At 51.0% G+C, this 19,491-nt stretch overlaps 1 protein-coding gene across 3 annotated transcripts in view; it reads right to left on the bottom strand.

Annotated features, from left to right (window-relative positions):
• LOC144480588 (talin-2) overlaps nt 1–11,328 on the bottom strand; it is a 410,923-nt gene extending 399,595 nt beyond the window's left edge. For 2 of the 3 annotated variants that reach the window (XM_078200210.1, XM_078200216.1), the window contains exon 1: nt 11,197–11,328. The gene's annotated coding sequence lies outside the window, so the exon portion shown is untranslated. Of the gene's footprint in view, nt 1–9,937; nt 9,955–11,196 lie in introns of those variants that run through there. The other variant, XM_078200214.1, reaches the window with a different exon arrangement.
• Between the last annotated feature and the right edge of the window lie 8,163 nt (nt 11,329–19,491).

The following is a 19,491-nucleotide window of genomic DNA, read 5'->3' as shown; positions in this document are numbered from 1 at the left end:
AAATTCCACTGCAGGAACCCGGAGTTCAGTGCTGAGGGTGTGCTGCACTGTCAGAGATGCTGCCTTTCACACCAAATGTTAAACTGGCTTGCTGCTGGCTTACACGGATCCCATGAACACACGATTATTTCATGCTGAAATATTATCTGCCGATAGGTATTGCAGCATATTGTAGTAATCTGCACACTGATCCGTTATATTCTGATTTAAGAATACAATGTGCAAAGTCAAGGCAAACCTGGGCTGAAATGGGCTGCAATCGTCTCCACATCTCATTCTCTGGATCCCTCTGTTAAACAGTGTGTCTCCACTACCTCAGTTAACACACAGGGCATAAGGACAGAGCATGCCATTCTGCCCACTGTCTCCCTTTGAAGGATTCTCCTCTGGGCGGCACGGTAGCACAGTGGCTAGCACTGTTGCTTCACAGCTCCAGGGACCTGGGTTCGAATCCTGGCTTCGGTCACTGACTGTGTGGAGTTTGCACATTCTCCTCGTGTCTACGTGGGTTTCCTCCGGGTGCTCCGGTTTCCTCCCACAGTCCAAAGATGTGCGGGCTAGGTTGATTGGCTGTGCTAAATTGCCCCTTAGTGTCCTGGGATGCATAGGTTAGAGGGTAAATATGTAGGGATATGTGGATAGGGCCTGGGTGGGATTGTGGTTGGTGCAGACTCGATGAGCCGAATGGACTCTTTCTGCACTGTAGGATTCTATGATTCTTCCCCACTTGTGGGAGGTGAGTGCATAATTTCTAGGATGGGCTCCCGCCTGCCTCAGCCTCTCCACAATTTCATACCATTCCTGCCCCAATTCAGGCCCCTAAATGGCCATTTTTCAGGCTGGTGAGAAAAGTACCAAGGTATAGAGTCATAGAGGTTTACAGCATGGAAACAGGCTCTTCAGCCCAAACTGTCCATACCGCCTTTTTTTTTAAAACCCCTAAGCTAATCCCAATTGCCTGCGTTTGGCCCATATCCCTCTATACCCATCTTACCAATGTAACTGTCCAAATGCTTTTTAAAAGACAAAATTGTACCCGCCTCTACTACTACCTCTGGCAGCTCGTTCCAGCCACTCACCACCCTGTGTGAAAAAATTGCCCCTCTGGACCCTCTCACCTTAAACCTATGCCCTCTAGTTTTAGACTCCCCTACCCTTGGGAAAATATATTGACTATCTAGCTGATCTATGCCCCTCATTATTTTATAGACCTCAAAAGATCACCCCTCAGCCTCCTACGCTCCAGAGAACAAAGAACAATACAGCACAGGAACAGGCCCTTCGGCCCTCCAAGCCCGCGCTGCTCCCTGGTCCAAACTAGACCATTCTTTTGTATCCCTCCATTCCCACTCCGTTCATATGGCTGTCTAGATAAGTCTTAAACGTTCCCAGTGTGTCCGCCTCCACCACCTTGCCTGGCAGCGCATTCCAGGCCCCCACCACCCTCTGTGTAAAATATGTCCGTCTGATATCTGTGTTAAACCTCCCCCCCTTCACCTTGAACCTATGACCCCTCGTCAACGTCACCACCGACCTGGGGAAAAGCTTCCCACCGTTCACCCTATCTATGCCTTTCATAATTTTATACACCTCTATTAGGTCACCCCTCATCCTCCGTCTTTCCAGGGAGAACAACCCCAGAGGAAAAAGGTCCCAGTTTATCCAGCCTCTCCTTATAACTCAAACCATCAGGTCCCCGTAGCATCCTAGTAAATCTCTTCTGCACTCTTTCTAGTTTAATAATATCCTTTCTATAGTAGGGTGACCAGAACTGTACACAGTATTCCAAGTGTGGCCGTACCAATGTCTTGTACAACGTCAACAAGACGCTCCAACTCCTGTATTCAATGTTCTGGCCAATGAAATCAAGCATGCTGAATGTCTTCTTCACTACTCTGTCCACCTGTGACTCCACTTTCAAGGAGCTATGAACATGTACCCCTAGATCTCTTTGTTCTGTAACTCTCCCCAACGTCCTACCATTAACTGAGTAAGTCCTGCCCCGGTTCAATCTACCAAAATGCATCACCTCGCATTTATCTAAATTAAACTCCATCTGCCATTCGTCAGCTCACTGGCCCAATTGATCAAGATCCCATTGCAATCCGAGGAAGGCCAAAATTAAATTGGGTTAAGGTGCTTCCATTAGCAGCCCCCTTTTAACATCAGGTGCTCCCTCCATAAGATCCTATCACCACAGTCCCCCTCTGTGCACACCACACCCTGCAGGCCTCACCTATCCTCCCCACCCTGAGAACCCCAAACTTACCTGATCCTGGACTCCGGGGACTTGGATTCTGGGGAGTGCTTGCAGTTTCGGTGCGGTCGACTGCAGCTTCTGGCGCTGCAGGGGAGCAAGTGCTGTTGGCCAATCAGAATCCGTGTTGGGGCTTCGTTTTCACCCCCCCCGCAACCATGAGGGGTGGAAATCCCACCTCAGCCAATGAACGCTCGATGGATTGGCATCTACGTGATCCCCAACAATTCTCTGGACGGCAGGAAGGGTAACCCCACCATCTGAAAAGTCCTGGCCCCTAACTCTGAAACACACTAACTCTCTCACTGAGCTCCATCCCTGCCTTATCCAAACTGAACATGCCAACAAAACCACTCCCTTCAAATGACTGAATCTCCCATCGAAACCCAAGGGACTCCAGCTCCTCCAACATCCACAACACTCTTAATATCCCGGTCTCTACTTGTCCCAAACATTTACCATCTCACTAAAACAATTCTGCCAAATAGTTGCCTCTGACAGTTCCAGTTATTGTTATCTGGCCCAGATTTCATGGTGTTTTCTCAAACATTGTGATTTAATATTTTGTGGCCCACATTGAAGTCTTTCCTTCACTGTGGTGATCGGCCTTCTTCTTTGAAGGCCGTGTGGCTCAGACCTTTCCAATATTTCCTCACAGCTCATCTACTTCACATCAGGAATTATCATCGGCATTCTTCACACATTGACCAGCCACCCAGAATCCCTGAGGTCTGGTCACTCCGGTCCACTTCACCAAACACAAGCCACATGTCTCCCACTCGGTGTAATAGCCACCACCCACAAGGCACATGTGTGATGGAATACACTCCGTTTGATGAGTTCAGCTTCAACAACACTCAAGAAGCTCAACACCATCCAGGACAAAGCAGCCTGGCATGTTACCCACTAGCTTAAACATCCACTCCCTCCACCAGTGGCAGCCGTGTGTGCCACCTACAAGATGCACTGTAGAAGCTCAAGGTTCCTTTGACAACACCTTATAAATGCACAAACTCTACAGTCCAGAAGGGCAAGAGCAGCAGATACATGGGGACACCACCACCTTGAGGTTCCCCTCCAAGTCACTCACCATCCGGACTTAGAAATATATCGGCCGTCCCTTCACTGTCGCTCCCTCCCTAGCCGCATTGTGAGTGTAACGACACCTCCAGGGACTTCAGCAATTCAAGAAGGCAGCTCACCACCACCTTGTCAATGGCAATTAGGGATGGGAATTAAATGCTGGCCTAGCCAGCGACATCCACATCCCATGATTGAATTAATAAAATATGTCCCAAAAGAAATTGCCAGAAATACTCAGCAAGTCTGTGGAGAGAGAAAGAGTTGACATTCCAGGTCAGTAAACAACTTGTGCCAAGTTCTGATGAAACCTGAAGGTTAACACAGCTTCTCTCTCCACAGATGCTGCCAGACATGCTGAGTATTGTCAGCATTTTCGGTCTTTAGTTCCAATTGCTAGCATCCAGGATATTTTGCTTCATCGTTACCGATTGTTCAGGAGTTATTTCTACAGGCTGGAAAGCCAGATTGCGAGAAGCTTCCTCAGGTGCCCTGTCCTCAAACTCAAGCTTGTCCACAGAGTGGAAAGCACAGGCTCAAAATCAAATGAAGGGCTGAAAGGAAAGAGGCTCTTCACAGGATGGCCAACATGTTGAATGGAACACAAGAACTAGGAGCTGGAGTAGGCCATCAGGCCCCTCGAGCCTGCTCCGCCATTCAATAAGATCATGGCTGATCTTTTCGTGGACTCAGTTCCACTCACCCGCCTGCTCACCATAACCCTTAATTCCTTTACTGATCAAAAATCTGTTTATCTCTGCCTTAAAAACATTCAACAAGATAGCCTCAACTGCTTCACTAGGCATAGAATTCTACAGATTCACAACCGTGTGTGTGAAGAAGTTCCTCCTCAACTCAGACCTAAATCTGCTCCCTCTTATTTTGAGGCCATGCCCCCTAGTTCTAATTTCACCCGCCAGTGGAAAAAACCTCCCTGCTTCCATCTTATCTATTCCCTTCATAATGTTACTGTTCGAGGAAGCTATCGCGGATACATTCTATGAACTCTTCCTCAAGGCTGCCTCAATTGACCTGGTTTGACTAATCGACATGTAGATTAAAATCCCCCATGATAATTGCTGTACCAGTTTTACATGCATCAGTTATTTCTTTGTTTATTTCTCACCCCACCATGATGTCATTATTTGGTGGCCTCTAGACTACGCCTATCAGTGACTTTTTCTCCTTTACTATTTCTAATTTCCACCCAAATGGATTCAACCTTTTTCTCCATAGAACCTATATCATCTCTCTCTATCACCCTGGTGGAGCTGAGCAAGAAATTGGTGTCTGAAACTCTGGAATTATTTAAGTGGTTGGAGGTTCTCACTGGGAGTAATGACATAGATTAGATCAAATGGCACTCCTCCAAATTCTGAGCCAACCCTCCTTTGAAAGGGCTATTACCCAGATATCCCAATCGCAATGGGGGTAACTCTTGTCACCCACAAATCTGGTGGTTCTGTGTCTGTTTGGGTCCGCCAGTGCTTTTCCCACTAAACACCGTATCGAGGTACCCCTCCAGCCCTCATTAACCTGACAGAAATAGCCAATCCTTATCCACCTATACCCTTTATACACCTATGACTGTGCGGCCACATTCTCCTCCAACTCGATTTTCAAGTTGGCTGATGACGCCACCGTAGTGGGTCGGATCTCAAACAATGACGAGACAGAGTACAGGAAAGAAATAGAGAATCTGGTGAACTGGTGCGGCAACAATAATCTCTCCCTCAATGTCAACAAAATGAAGGAGATTGTCATCAACTTCAGGAAGCGTAGTAGAGGACATGCCCCTATCTATATCAGTGGGGAAGAGTAGAAATGGTCGAGAGCTTCATGTTTTAGGTGTCCAGATCACCAACCTGTCCTGATCCCCTCATGCCGACACTATAGTTAAGAAAGCCCACCAACACCTCTACTTTCTCAGAAGACTAAGGAAATTTGGCATGTCCGCTACCACTCTCACCAACATTTACAGATGCACATAGAAAGCATTCTTTCTGGTTGTATCACAGCTTGGTATGGCTCCTGCTCTGCCCAAGACCACAAGAAACTACAAAGGGTCGTGAATGAAGCCCAGTCCATCACGCAAACCAGCCTCCCATCCACTGAGTCTGTCTACACTTCCCGCTGCTTCAGCAAAGCAGCCAGCATAATTAAGGACCCCACGCACATGGACATTCTCTCTTCCACCTCCTTCCATCGGGAAAAAGATACAAAATTCTGAGATCACGTACCAACTGACTCAAGAACAGCTTCTTCCCTGATGCCATCAGACTTTGGATGGACCTACTTCGCATTAAGCTGATCTTTCTCTACACCTTAGCTATGATTGTAACACTACATTCTGCACCCTCATTTCCTTCTCTATGAACAGTATGTTTTGTCTGTATAGCGTGCAAGAAACAATACTTTTCACTGTATCGCAATACATCTGACCATAATAAATCAAGTCAAAATTGTACAGACAACGTGAGAGATTGCAATCTCACCCAATAGTCACTGACACAAACACCTTATTAAGAAACTTGTCGAGTGGCCAGCCAGAAATAAATGCAAAATTCAAAAATAAATGACCCATTGTGCTCAGAACCAATCATAGAGAATCTACAACCCAAAGCTGTTCGAGAGCAATCTGAAGATTCATCCAAGTGTTAGAAATTTCTCCGAGGCTAACATGAGATTGCCAGTCACAGCTCCTATATGGCACGGTAGCACAGTGGTTAGCACTGCTGCCTCACAGCGCCAGGGACCCAGATTCGATTCCCAGCTTGGATCATTGTCTGTGCAGAGTTTGCACATTTTCCCCCGTGTCTGCGTGGGTTTCCTCCGGGTGCTCCAGTTTCCTCCCACAGTCTGAAACACAAGCTGGTTAGGTGCATTGACCTGAACAGGCACCAGAGTGTGGCGACTAGAGGAATTTCACAGTAACTTCATTGCAGTGTTAATGTAAGCCTTACTTGTGACTAATAAACTTTTAAAACTTATACCCATTTGTCTGGTCTGATCTGAAGAGGGCTTGTTGCATCCCCCCCCCCCCGTCCTGAGCTGATGTGGCCTCAATGAGGGGTCGATGAGTGTGTGGGCGAGAGGCTCGTGTCACAAACAGTCACCAGAAAATGATACAGAATCAGTGCAGGAGAATGGCACGATCTCACTGCTACAATACAAAAAGGGTTTCATCGTATGGAATGTGACCCAGTTTAAACTGGAAACTTTGGACTGAAATGTGTAAAAGCAGCAGCATCAAATTCTGTTCATCGTACACACAGAATTCTTTCTTCTCCAACAATTCTGTAAAGTAATCTCCTCGGACAAACAGCATTTTAATATTGCTGCCGTTGATCATTGAATGCTGGAATCAGACTGCCTACCGATGGGTCAAATATTGATCCACCAACCAGAATCCTGCTTTGATTGTCCAATAGGAGGAGAGAGAATGTGGATCAACTGAGCTTCAACCTTCCTGTTGGGATTCAGGGATTCCATTAGCCACAAGGGCATACATACCTCCTATCCCATTCCCATCTCCACAATGCCAAAACCTCATCCCTCTCTCCCTCCAGTGGGGAAACCAGCCCTCAGGAGGGGGATCCTGACCATGCAAGGGCTGCAGCGTAGGCTGGTGAGCACAATGCTGTGCTCAAAGAGGTAAAGGGACAGTTTGGAGAAAGCTGGCATGCTTGCCTTTCATTTGGAAGGTTTGAAGTGTGACTGGATTGAGAGGTATTTAAGGAGAGAAATTATTTCCTCTAATGAAGGAAACCAGAAAAAAGAAGCACAATCTTAAAGTTCTCTTTAAAAACTGAATATATCATACAGCCTCAGAATCGTTACATTGCAGAAGGAGACCATTCAGCCCATCTGCACCGACTCACCAAACAAGAATCAGGACTCAATGCCATCCCCCTGCCTTTTCCCCATGCCCCTGCACATTGTTTCTATTCAAATAATCATCCAACACCCTCTTGAATGCCTCGATTGAACCTGCCGCCACCACACTTCCAGGGAGAGTATTTCAGACCCCAACCACTCGCTGGGTGAAAAAGCTTTTGTCACATCTGCTTCTTTTGCAAATCAGTTTAAATCTGTGCCGTCTCATTCTTGATCCTTTTGCGAGGGGGCACAGTTTCTCCCTGTCTACTATGTCCAGCCCAGGACATGTCTATCAAATCTCCTCTTAGCCTTCGCCTCTCCAAGGAGAACAGTCCCAACCTCTCCAATCTATCCTCAGAACTGTAATTTCACAAAATGGTGTGACAACAATCATCTCTCCCTCAATGTCAGTAAAATGGAGGAGATCGTAAGGAATAGAAGAGACACAATTACCCCGATCTATAGCAACAGTGATGAAGTAGAAATGGTTGAGAACTTCAAGTTTCTAGGTGTTCAGATCACCAACAACCTGGCCTGCTCCCTCCACACCGCTATAGTTAAGGATGCCCACTCATGCCTCTACTTTCTCAGGAGGCTGAGGAAATTCAGTATGTCCACTACGACTCCCACCACAGAAAGCATCCTTTCTGATTGTACCACAGCTTGGTCTGGCTCCTGCTCACTGACCATGCAGTGCAACAGTCGGACAAAGGATGCACAGGATTTTGAAAAATATTCAAGATTGAATGATTACAAGGAGCTGTTATATACTTTCTTAATCAAACATAAACCTTTGAAGAACTTGAGCGGCGCAGCTTGCATTTTCTCTTCTTCCAGGTAAGAAGCCCAGTTCCAGGTTTTCTTCTTGCCAGGAATAGCCAGGGCTTGTTTTAATAGACCGCAAGAAACTACAAAGGGTCGTGAACAAAGCCCAGTCCATCACGCAAACCAGCCTCCCATCCATTGACTCTGTCTACACTTCCCGCTGCCTCGGAAAAGCAGCCAGCATAATCAAGGACCCCACGCAGCCCGGACATTCTCTCTTCCACCTTCTTCCGTCGGGAAAAAGGTACAAAAGTCTGAAAATACATACCAACCAACTAAAGAACAGCTTCTTCCCTCTCAATTTAGACCTTTGAATTGACCTACCATATATTAGGGTGACAAGAAAGATCAGTTTATCTGTAACCGTAACACTACATTCTGCACCCTCTTCTTTCCTTCTCCGCTATGTACTCTATGAACAGTATATTTTGTCTGTATAGCACACAAGAAACAATGCTTTTCACTGTATGTTAACACACCTGACAATAATAAATCAAATCTCTTACGAAAAAAACTTGCATTTATAGAACACATTCAGCACAATGATATCAGGGAAAAAGAATTTTCCCCTCACCAAAATCCCTAAAAAGCTGTGGATGCCAGAGGAAGAATCAAAACCCTCAAAGTGGTGCTGGCTGGGCTGTGTTTCAATAGAGCAGGAGCAGGGAAATGGAGTTAAGATCCAGATCAGCAACGATCCAATGGGATGAACAGGCAATGGGATTGTAACATTCCTGAACAGATACATGTGAACTGGAGTTCCCGGGGGGGAGGTGGCGAGTACGTTCCCCTAGTGAAAGGCTCGGTGTCATTATTCACTTAGTGTTCAAAGAGAACCCAGACCCCTCTGTACCCATTGGGGAGGAGGCAGCTGGAATGGGGAAGGGGGAATGGGGGGTCAGTCCTCTCTGCTGCCAGCGCTGGGGCCGGCTGGGGAGGTCCCGCAGCTGGAAATGCCAGGCTGAGTGAGCCGTCCCCGCACACAGCTGCTGTACAAGCCTCACCCACAGCGGAGAGTAAAGACAGCGAATGGCAGCGCGATTTTAACCCGGGAGGGTCTCAGTCTTTAACCCGGGGGCGGTGGTTTGAACAGGATGATGTTAGCCCAATTTCACCCCCCACCCCCTCTCTACACACACAATGCGGTAATTACAGGATATAAACTTCACTCAATTCCCCCTCTTGCATCTGGTGCTGAGGAAGAAAAAAGGCGTCTCAAATATTCCCAGAAAAGATGCACTGGGAAATATGGCGGCTCCTTAAACACATTGCTATGGAGAGGTTAGAGAGAGAGAGATAAATCACATCGTGCAGAGAGGGGGAAGCAGAGAAGGAGCAGATACGCAGACACAGAGAGCAGCACATACAGACACAGGGAGAGAGAGAGAGAGAGCAAGAGACACAGACACAGAGGGAGCAGGGAGAGAGAGCAGCACATACAGACACAGGGAGAGAGAGAGAGCAAGAGACACAGACACAGAGGGAGAGAGAGCAAGAGACACAGACACAGAGGGAGCAGGGAGAGAGAGCAGCACATACAGACACAGGGAGAGAGAGAGAGCAAGAGACACAGACACAGAGGGAGAGAGAGCAAGAGACAGACACAGAGGGAGAGAGAGCAAGAGACACAGACACAGAGGGAGAGAGAGCAAGAGAGACAGACGGGGGGAGAGAGAGCAAGAGACACAGAGACAGAGCGAGCAGGGAGAGAGAGCAGCACATACAGACACAGGGAGAGAGAGAGAGAGCAAGAGACACAGAGAGAGAGAGCAAGAGAGACAGACGGGGGGAGAGAGAGCAAGAGACACAGAGACAGAGCGAGCAGGGAGAGTGAGCAAAGGACACAGAGGGAGAGAGAGAGCAGACACACAGGGAGAGCCGCGACTATGCACTCACACAGCAATCTGTATTTCCCAAAGCTTCAATGTGCTGCCGGCATCAAAGGAGAAAATCGTGTTCTCAATGCAGCACAGTATAGCACAGAATGAGAGCTCACTGATATCCGAATGGCAATGTCAGCTCGCACTCAGAGACTGGCTGCACCAGTTCCCCCAGACACATAAACCCACTCACACCCCCAAGTAACAAACCCATACCCCCCACACTCACAAACTATATTCCCACACTGACAATTCCACCTTCCCCACACTGTAAGCTGCAATAAGGACTAGCGCGCACACTGGGCACAGAGCAGCAATGTTCACTCTCACACGCCCTGGGCACAGAGCAGCAAAGCTCACTCTCACACACACACTGGGCACAGAGCAGCAATGTTCACACACACACTGGGCACAGAGCAGCAATGTTCACACACACACTGGGCACAGAGCAGCAAAGCTCACTCTCACACACACTGGGCACAGAGCAGCAAAGCTCACTCTCACACACACTGGGCACAGAGCAGCAAAGCTCACTCACACACACAGTGGGCAGAGCAGCAATGCTCACAAACTGTGCACTCACACACACACAGACTGGGTGCTGGGCAGCAATGATGTGGAGATGCCGGCGTTGGACTGGGGTAAACACAGTAAGAGTTTTAACAACGCCAGGTTAAAGTCCAACAGGTTTATTTGGTAGCTTATTTGAAAGCTAATGGCATTTGCCACCAAATAAACCTGTTGGACTTTAACCTGGTGTTGTTAAAACTCTCACTCACACACACAGACTGGGTGCTGGGCAGCAATGCTCACACACTGCACTCACACAGACTGGGTGCTGGGCAGCAATGCTCACACACACTGCACTCACACAGACTGGGTGCTGGGCAGCAATGCTCACACACACTGCACTCACACAGACTGGGTGCTGGGCAGCAATGCTCACACACTGTGCACACACACACACAGACTGGGTGCTGGGCAGCAATGCTCACACACTGTGCACACACACACACAGACTGGGTGCTGGGCAGCAATGCTCACACACACTGCACTCACACAGACTGGGTGCTGGGCAGCAATGCTCACACTGTACACTCACACACAGACTGGGCACAGAGCAGCAATGCTCACACACACTGCACTCACACAGACTGGGTGCTGGGCAGCAATGCTCACACACTGTGCACTCGCTCACACACAGACTGGGCACAGAGCAGCAATGCACACACACACAGACTGGGTGCTGGGCAGCCCGCACTCACTGAGATTTACCTGTAACATTGCCAGAGGTTGGCAGCTTCCACAGCAACAACAGCACAAACCCTCCTCAGCCCCAAATACAAAGATTCAGGAGCACTATGGCCGGAAAAGCGTCATCATTCCGGGACTACACATTTTTGCGGTGAAAGGTCACCTTCCCAAATCCTAAATAGTGGATGTGGATCCTGGGAAACCCAATCCCGGATCCTGCAAGTGGAGTTTCAGAGTGAAACCCGAGACTGGGCTCAGAGCAGAGTCAGGAGCGGAGAGAGAGGCAGCTGTCTGAAAATACACCGCACATAACACCCCCCTCCCCCCCATCCAAAATCCCCTCCCCTCCATCTAAACCCCTGTCCAAAATACATCCCCCTGTCCAAATCCTCAACTCCCCCAAACCCCCACCGCACAGTGCCAGGAGTGAGAGGCAGCTGTCCAAAATACCCACATAACCACCGCCCCCCCCCCTACTGTCCAACCCTCCCAACCAAACCCCCTCCCCACCTAAACCCCTGTCCAAAATACACCTCCACTGTCCAAACCACCAACTCCCCCACCCCACTGCACAGAGCCAGGACAGGCAGCACTTAGGCAGCTGTCCAAAATACCCACATAACCACCCCCCGCTACTGTCCAACCCTCCCATCCAAACCCCCTTCCCACCTAAACCCCTGACCAAAATACACCCCCACTGTCAAACCCCCCCCCCCCCCAATTTGGCCTTCTGTACTGAATGGCACAGTGGTTAGCACTGTTGCCTTGCAGTGACAAGGACCCGGGTTCAATTCCGGCCTCGGGTCACCGTGTGGGGTTTGCACGTTCTCCCCCTGTCTGCGTGGGTTTCCTCCGGGCGCTCCGGTTTTCTCTCTCAGTCCAAAGATGTGCGGGTTAGGTGGATTGGCCATGCTAAATTGCCCCTTAATGTCAGGCAGACTAGCTAGGGTAAATGCATGGGGGTTATGGTGATCGGGCCTGGGTGCGATTGTGGTTAGTGCAGACTCGATGGGCTGAATGGCCTCCTGCACGAAAGGATTCTAGAATCTAACCCCCTGAACAAAGTACACAGCCCAACCCCTCCTATCCAAATCCCACCGCATCCCGTTCACTGCACAGAGCGAGAGATAGCATGGAGCCAGCTATTTGAAAATACACCCCCCATCCAAACCCACCCCATCCAAACCCCCCCATCCAAACACCCCCATCCAAACACCCCCATCCAAACCCTGCCCATCCAAATCCGCCCATCCAAACCCCCCCATCCAAACCCCCCCATCCAAACCCCCCCATCCAAACCCCCCCATCCAAACCCCCCCATCCAAACCCCCCCATCCAAACCCCCCCATCCAAACCCACCCCATCCAAACCCCCCCATCCAAACTCCCCCATCCAAACCCCCCCATCCAAACCCACCCCATCCAAACCCCCCCATCCAAACTCCCCCATCCAAACCCCCCCATCCAAACCCCCCCATCCAAACCCCCCCATCCAAACCCCCCATCCAAACCCCCCCATCCAAACGCCCACATCCAAATCCGCCCCATCCAAACCCCCCCATCCAAACCCTCCCATCCAAACCCCCCATCCAAACCCCCCATCCAAACCCCCCCATCCAAACACCCCCCCCACCCAAACCCCCCCATCCAAACCCCCCCATTCAAACCCCCCCATCCAAACGCCCACATCCAAATCCGCCCCATCCAAACCCCCCCATCCAAACCCCCCCATCCAAACACCCCCATCCAAACACCCCCATCCAAACCCCCCATCCAAACTCCCCCATCCAAATCCGCCCAATCCATACACCCCCATCCAAACCCCCCATCCAAACACCCCCCATCCAAAGCCTGCCCATTCAAATCCCCCATCCAAACCCCCCCATCCAAACACCCCCATCCAAACCCCCCATCCAAACCCCCCCCATCCAAACACTCCCCCACCCAAACCCCCCATCCAAACCCCCCATCCAAACACCCCCCATCCAAACCCCGCGTTTAAACTCCCCCGTCCAAACACCCCCCACCCAAACCCCCCATCCAAATCCCCCATCCAACGCCCCCCCCATCCAAACACACCCCATCCAAACCCCCCCATCCAAACCCCCATCCAAACTCCCCCATCCAAACACCCCCATCCAAACCCCCCCATCCAAACCCTCCATCCAAACCCCCCCATCCAAACCCCCCCATCCAAACCCCCCCATCCAAACCCCCCCATCCAAACCCCCCCATCCAAACCCCCCCATCCAAACCCCACCATCCAAATCCGCCCCATCCAAACCCCCCCATCCAAACCCCCCCATCCAAACGCCCCCCATCCAAACCCCCCCATCCAAACCACCCCATCCAAACACCCCCCCACCCAAACACCCCCATCCAAACCCCCCCATCGAAAATCTGCCCATCCAAACCCCCCATCCAAACTCCTCCATCCAAACCCCCCCCATCCAAACCCCCCATCCAAACTCCCCCATCCAAACTCCCCCATACAAACCCCCCATCCAAACACCCCCATCCAAACCCCCATCCAAACCCCCCCATCCAAAACCCCCCCCATCCAAACACCCCCCCACCCAAACCCCCCCCATCCAAACCCCCCCATCCAAACTCCCCCATTCAAACCCCCCTCACCCAAACCACCCCATCCAAACCCCCCACTCAAACTCCCCCATCCAAACACCCCCCACCCAAACCCCCCCATCCAAACTCCCCATCCAAACCCCCCATTCAACCCCCCCATCCAAAGCCTGCCCATCCAAATCCGCCCCATCCAAACACCCCCATCTAAACACCCCCATTCAACCCCCCCATCCAAACACCCCCATCCAAACCCACCCCATCCAAAACCCCCATCCAAATCCCCCATCCAAACACCCCCCACCCAAACCCCCCCATCCAAGCACCCCATCCAAACACCCCCCCACCCAATCCCCCCCATCCAAACCCCCCCATCCAAACACCCCCCCACCCAAACCCCCCCATCCAACCCCCCCACCCAAACCCCCCATCCAAACCCCCCCCATCCAAACACCCCCCATCCAAACTCCCCCATCCAAACACCCCCCATCGAAACCGCCCCATCCGAACACCCCCCCATCCAGACCCCCCATCCAAACCCCCCCATCCAAACCTCCCCATCCAAACCCCCCATTCAACCCCCCATCCAAACCCCGCCATCCAAACCCCCTCCATCCAAAACCCCCCATCCAACCACCCTATCTAAACACTCCCCGTCCAAACCAAACCATCTAAACCCCCCCATCCAACCCCCCCAATCCAAACCCCCCCATCTAAACCCCCCCCATCCAAACCAAACCATCCAAACCCACCCATCTAAACCCCCCCCATCCAAACCCCCCAATCCAACCCCCCCAAACCCCCAATCCAACCCCCCCCAACCCCCCAATCCAACCCTCCCATCCAAACCCCCCCATCCAAACCCTCATCCACCCCCTCATCCGACCCCCCCATTCAAACCCCCCCATCCAAAACCCCCCATCCAAACCCCCTCCATCCAAAACCCCCCATCCAACCACCCCTTCTAAACACCCCCCATCCAAACCAAACCATCCAAATGCCCCCCATCCAAACCCCCCCATCCAAACCCCGCATCCAAACTCCCCCATCCAACCACCCCATCTAAACACCCCCCACCCAAACCAAACCATCCAAACCCCCACCATCCTACCTCCTCAATCCAAACCCCCCCCATCTAAATCCCCTCCATCTAAACCTGCCATCTAAACCCCCCATCCAAACCCCCCATCCAAACCCCCCTATCTAAACCCCCTCCATCCAAACCCCCCCATCCAACCAAACCATCAAAATCCACCCATACAAACCGCCCCCCCCATTCAAACCCCCCATCCAAAACCCCCCATTCAAACCCCTCATCCAAACCCCCTCCATCCAAAACCCCCCATCCAAACCAAACCATCCAAATGCCCCTCATCGAAGCCCCCCAATCCAAACCCCCCCATCTAAACCCCCTCCATCCGAACCCCTCCATCCAAACACCCCCCATCCATAAAAAACATCCAAACCCCCCCATCCAAACCCCCATCCAACGCCCCCCCATCCAAATCCCACCTCCAAATCCCCTCCATTCAAACCCTCCGATCCAAACCCTCCCCATCCAAACACCCCCATATAAACCCCCCTCATCCAAACCCACCCCATCCAAACCATCCAATCCAAACTCCATCCATACCCCCCATCCAACCCACCCATTTAACCCCCCCATCCAAATCCCCCCCATCCAAACCCTCGACATCCAAATCCTCTCATCCAAACTCCCCCCATCTAAACCCCCCCATCCAACGGCCCCCCATCCAAACCATCCCCATCCATTCCCCCCCCCCATCCAACGCCCCCCATCCAAACCATCCCCATCCAATCCCCCCCATCCAACGCCCCCCATCCAAACCATCCCCATCCAAACTCCCCCCATCCAAACCCCCCCATCCAATGCCCCCCATCCAAAACCCCCCATCCAATCCCCCCCATCCAACGCCCCCCATCCAAACCATCCCCATCCAAACTCCCCCCATCCAAACTCCCCCCATCCAATGCCCCCCATCCAAGCACCCCCACCCAACACCCCCATCCAAACTCCCCTCCATTCAGACCATCCCCATCCAAACCCCCCCACCCTCATCCAAACCCCCACATACCCCTCATCCACCTCACATAAACCCCCTGTACAAAATGCACCCCACCAACCGCCTTGTACAAACCCCCCTCACTGCTGTACCCCAGCACTGACTCCCCCGTCCAAAGCCCCGCTCACTGCTGTACCCCAGCACTGACCCCGCTGTCCAAACCCCCCCTCACTGCTGTATCCCAGTACTAACCACCCCGCCCCCCCCGTCCAAACCCCCACTCACTGCTGTACCCCAGCACTAACTCCCCCGTTCAAATCCCCTCTTACTGCTGTACCCCAGCACTAAACCCTCCCACCCATCCAAACCCCGGCTCACTGAACTCCCCCCCGACATAGAACATAGAACGTAGAACAGTACAGCACGGAACAGGCCCTTCGGCCCAAGTTGTTGTGCTGAGCTTTGTCTGAAACCCAGATCAAGCTATTTCCTCCCTATCATCCCGAAGTACTCCATGTGCCTATCCAATAGCTTCTTAAATGTTCCTAAAGTTTCTGACTCCACTATCCCTGCAGGCAGTCCATTCCACACCCCAACCACTCTCTGAGTAAAGAACCTACCTCAGATATCCTTCCTATATCTCCCACCATGAACCCTATAGTTATGCCCCCTAGTTACCACTCCATTCACCCGAGGAAATAGTCTTTGAACGTTCACTCTATCTATCCCCCTCATCATCTTATAAACCTCTATCAAGTCTCCTCTCAACCTCCTCCGCTCCAAAGAGAAAAGCCCAAGTTCCCTCAACCTTTCCTCATAAGACCTACCCTCCAAACCAGGCAGCATCCTGGTAAATCTCCTTTGCACTCTTTCAAGTGTCTCCACATCCTTCTTATAGTGAGGTGACCAGAACTGCACACAATATTCCAAATGTGGTCTCACCAAGGTCCTGTCCAGTTGCAGCATAACCCCATGGCTCTTAAACTCCAACCCCCTGTTAATGAACGCCAACATACTATAGGCCTTCTTCACGGCTCTATCCACTTGAGTGGCAACCTTCAGAGATCTGTGGATATGGACCCCAAGATCTCTCTGTTCCTCCACATTCTTCAGAACCCTACCTTTGACCCTGTAATCCACATTTAAATTTGTCCTACCAAAATGAATCACCTCGCATTTGTCAGGGTTAAACTCCATTTGCCATTTTTCAGCCCAGCTCTGCATCCTATCTATATCTCTTTGCAGCCTACAACAGCCCTCCACCTCATCCACTACTCCACCAATCTTGGTGTCATCAGCAAATTTACTGATGCACCCTTCAGCCCCCTCCTCCAAGTCATTTATAAAAATGACAAATAGCAGAGGACCAAGCACTGATCCCTGTGGCACTCCGCTGGTAACCGGTTTCCAGTCCGAAAATTTTCCATCCCCCACCACCCTCTGTCTTCTGTTAGATAGCCAGTTACCTATCCAATCGGCCAAACTTCCCTCTATCCCACACATCCTTACTTTCTTCATCAGCCGACCATGGGGGACTTTATCAAACGCCTTACTAAAATCCATGTATATGACATCAACTGCACTACCTTCATCTACACACTTAGTTACCTCCTCAAAAAATTCTATCAAATTTGTGAGGCAAGACTTGCCCTTCACAAATCCGTGCTGACTATCCCGGATTAAGCTGCATCTTTCTAAATGGTCGTAAATCCTATCCCTGAGGACCTTTTCCATCAACTTACCGACCACCGAAGTAAGACTAACCGGCCTATAATTACCAGGGTCATTTCTATTCCCTTTCTTAAACAGAGGAACCACATCCGCCACTCTCCAGTCCTCTGGCACCACCCCCGTGGACAGTGAGGACGCAAAGATCAATGCCAAAGGCTCTGCTATCTCATCCCTTGCCTCCCAAAGACTCCTAGGATATATTTCATCAGGCCCAGGGGACTTATCACCTTTCAGTTTATTCAAAATTGCTAGTACATCTTCCCTCCGAACATCTACTTCCTCCAGCCTATCAGCCTGTGACACCCTCTCTTCCTCAAAAACATGGCCCCTCTCCTTGGTGAACACCGAAGAAAAGTATTCATTCATCACCTCTCCTATCTCTTCTGACTCCATGCACAAATTCCCACTGCCGTCCTTGACCAGCCCCAACCTCACCCTGGTCATTCTTTTATTCCTCACATAAGAGTAAAAAGCCTTGGGGTTTTCCTTGATCCGACCCGCCAAGGACTTCTCATGCCCCCTCCTAGCTCTCCTAAGCCCCTTTTTCAGCTCATTTCTTGCTAACTTGTAACCCTCCATCGAGCCAACTGAACCTTGTTTTCTCAACCTTACATATGCTTCCTTCTTCCTCTTGACAAGACATTCCACCTCTTTTGTGAACCATGGTTCCCTCACTTGGCCATTTCCTCTCTGCCTGGCAGGAACATACCTATCAAGGACACGCAGTATTTGTTCCTTGAAAAAGTTCCACTTTTCATTAGTGCCTTTCCCTGACAATTTTTGTTCCCATCCTATGCTTCCTAATTCCCATTGCAATAACAAAAGACACCGAATTGTGGTCACAAAGTGCTCTCCCACAACCAAATCCAACACTTGGCCCGGTTCATTTCCCATTACCAAATCCAATGTGGCCCCACCTCTTGTCGGCTTATCCACATATTGTGTCAGGAACCCCTCCTGCACACACTGCACAAAAACTGCCCCATCCAAACTATTCGACCTTTCAAGGCTCCAATCCCCACTCTACTGGGACTTGATGGTTTGAGTTATCAAGAGAGGCTGGAGAGACTGGGACTTTTTCCCCTGAAGCGTAGGAGGCTGCGGGGTGATCTTTAGAGGTCTATAAAATAATGAGGGGCACGGATCAGCTGGATAGTCAACATCTTTTCCCAAAGGTAGGGGAGTCTAAAACTAGAGGGCATAGGTTTAAGGTGAGAGGGGAGAGATACAAAAGTGTTCAGAGGGGCAATTCTTTCACACAGAGGGTGGTGAGTGTCTGGAACAAGCTGCCAGAGGTAGTAGTAGAAGCGGGTACAATTTTGTCTTTTAAGAAGCTTTTAGACAGTTACATGGGTAAGATGGGTATAGAGGGATATGGGCCAAACACAGACAATTGGGATTAGCTTAGGGGTTAAAAAAAGGGGTGCCATGGACAAGTTGGGCCGAAAGCCAGTTTCCATGCTGTAAACCTCTGTCACTCTATGACACTGCTGTATCCAGCATGAACCCCCTGTCCAAAACACCCCACCTTCACTGCTGTACCCTCTCCGCACGCCCCCCCCACCCCCAGTATAACCGCCATCCTCACTGCTGTATCCCACCACTAACTCTCCCCCGTCCAAACCTCCCCCCTCACTGCTCTACCACAGCACAAACCCTCCCCCGTCCAAACAACCCCCCTCACTGCTGTACCCCAGCACTGACGCCCCCGTCCAAACCCCCCCCTCACTGCTGTACCCCAGCACTGACTCCCCGTCCAAACCCCCCTCTCATTGCTGCACCCCAGCACAGGCCCCCCCTGTCCAAACCCCCCCCTCACTGCTGCACCCCAGCAGAGCACCCCCCGTCCGAACCCCCCCTCACTGCTGTACCCCAGCACTAACCCCCCCGTCCAAACCCCCCCTCACTGCTGTACCCCAGCACTAACCACCCCCGTCCAAACCCCCCTCACTGCTGTACCCCAGCACTAACCCCCGCCGTCC

The sequence above is a fragment of the Mustelus asterias genome, chromosome 29 (assembly GCF_964213995.1).
Source record: "Mustelus asterias chromosome 29, sMusAst1.hap1.1, whole genome shotgun sequence".
Lineage (NCBI taxonomy): Eukaryota > Metazoa > Chordata > Chondrichthyes > Carcharhiniformes > Triakidae > Mustelus > Mustelus asterias.
This window is presented reverse-complemented; position numbering and strand designations above follow the sequence as displayed.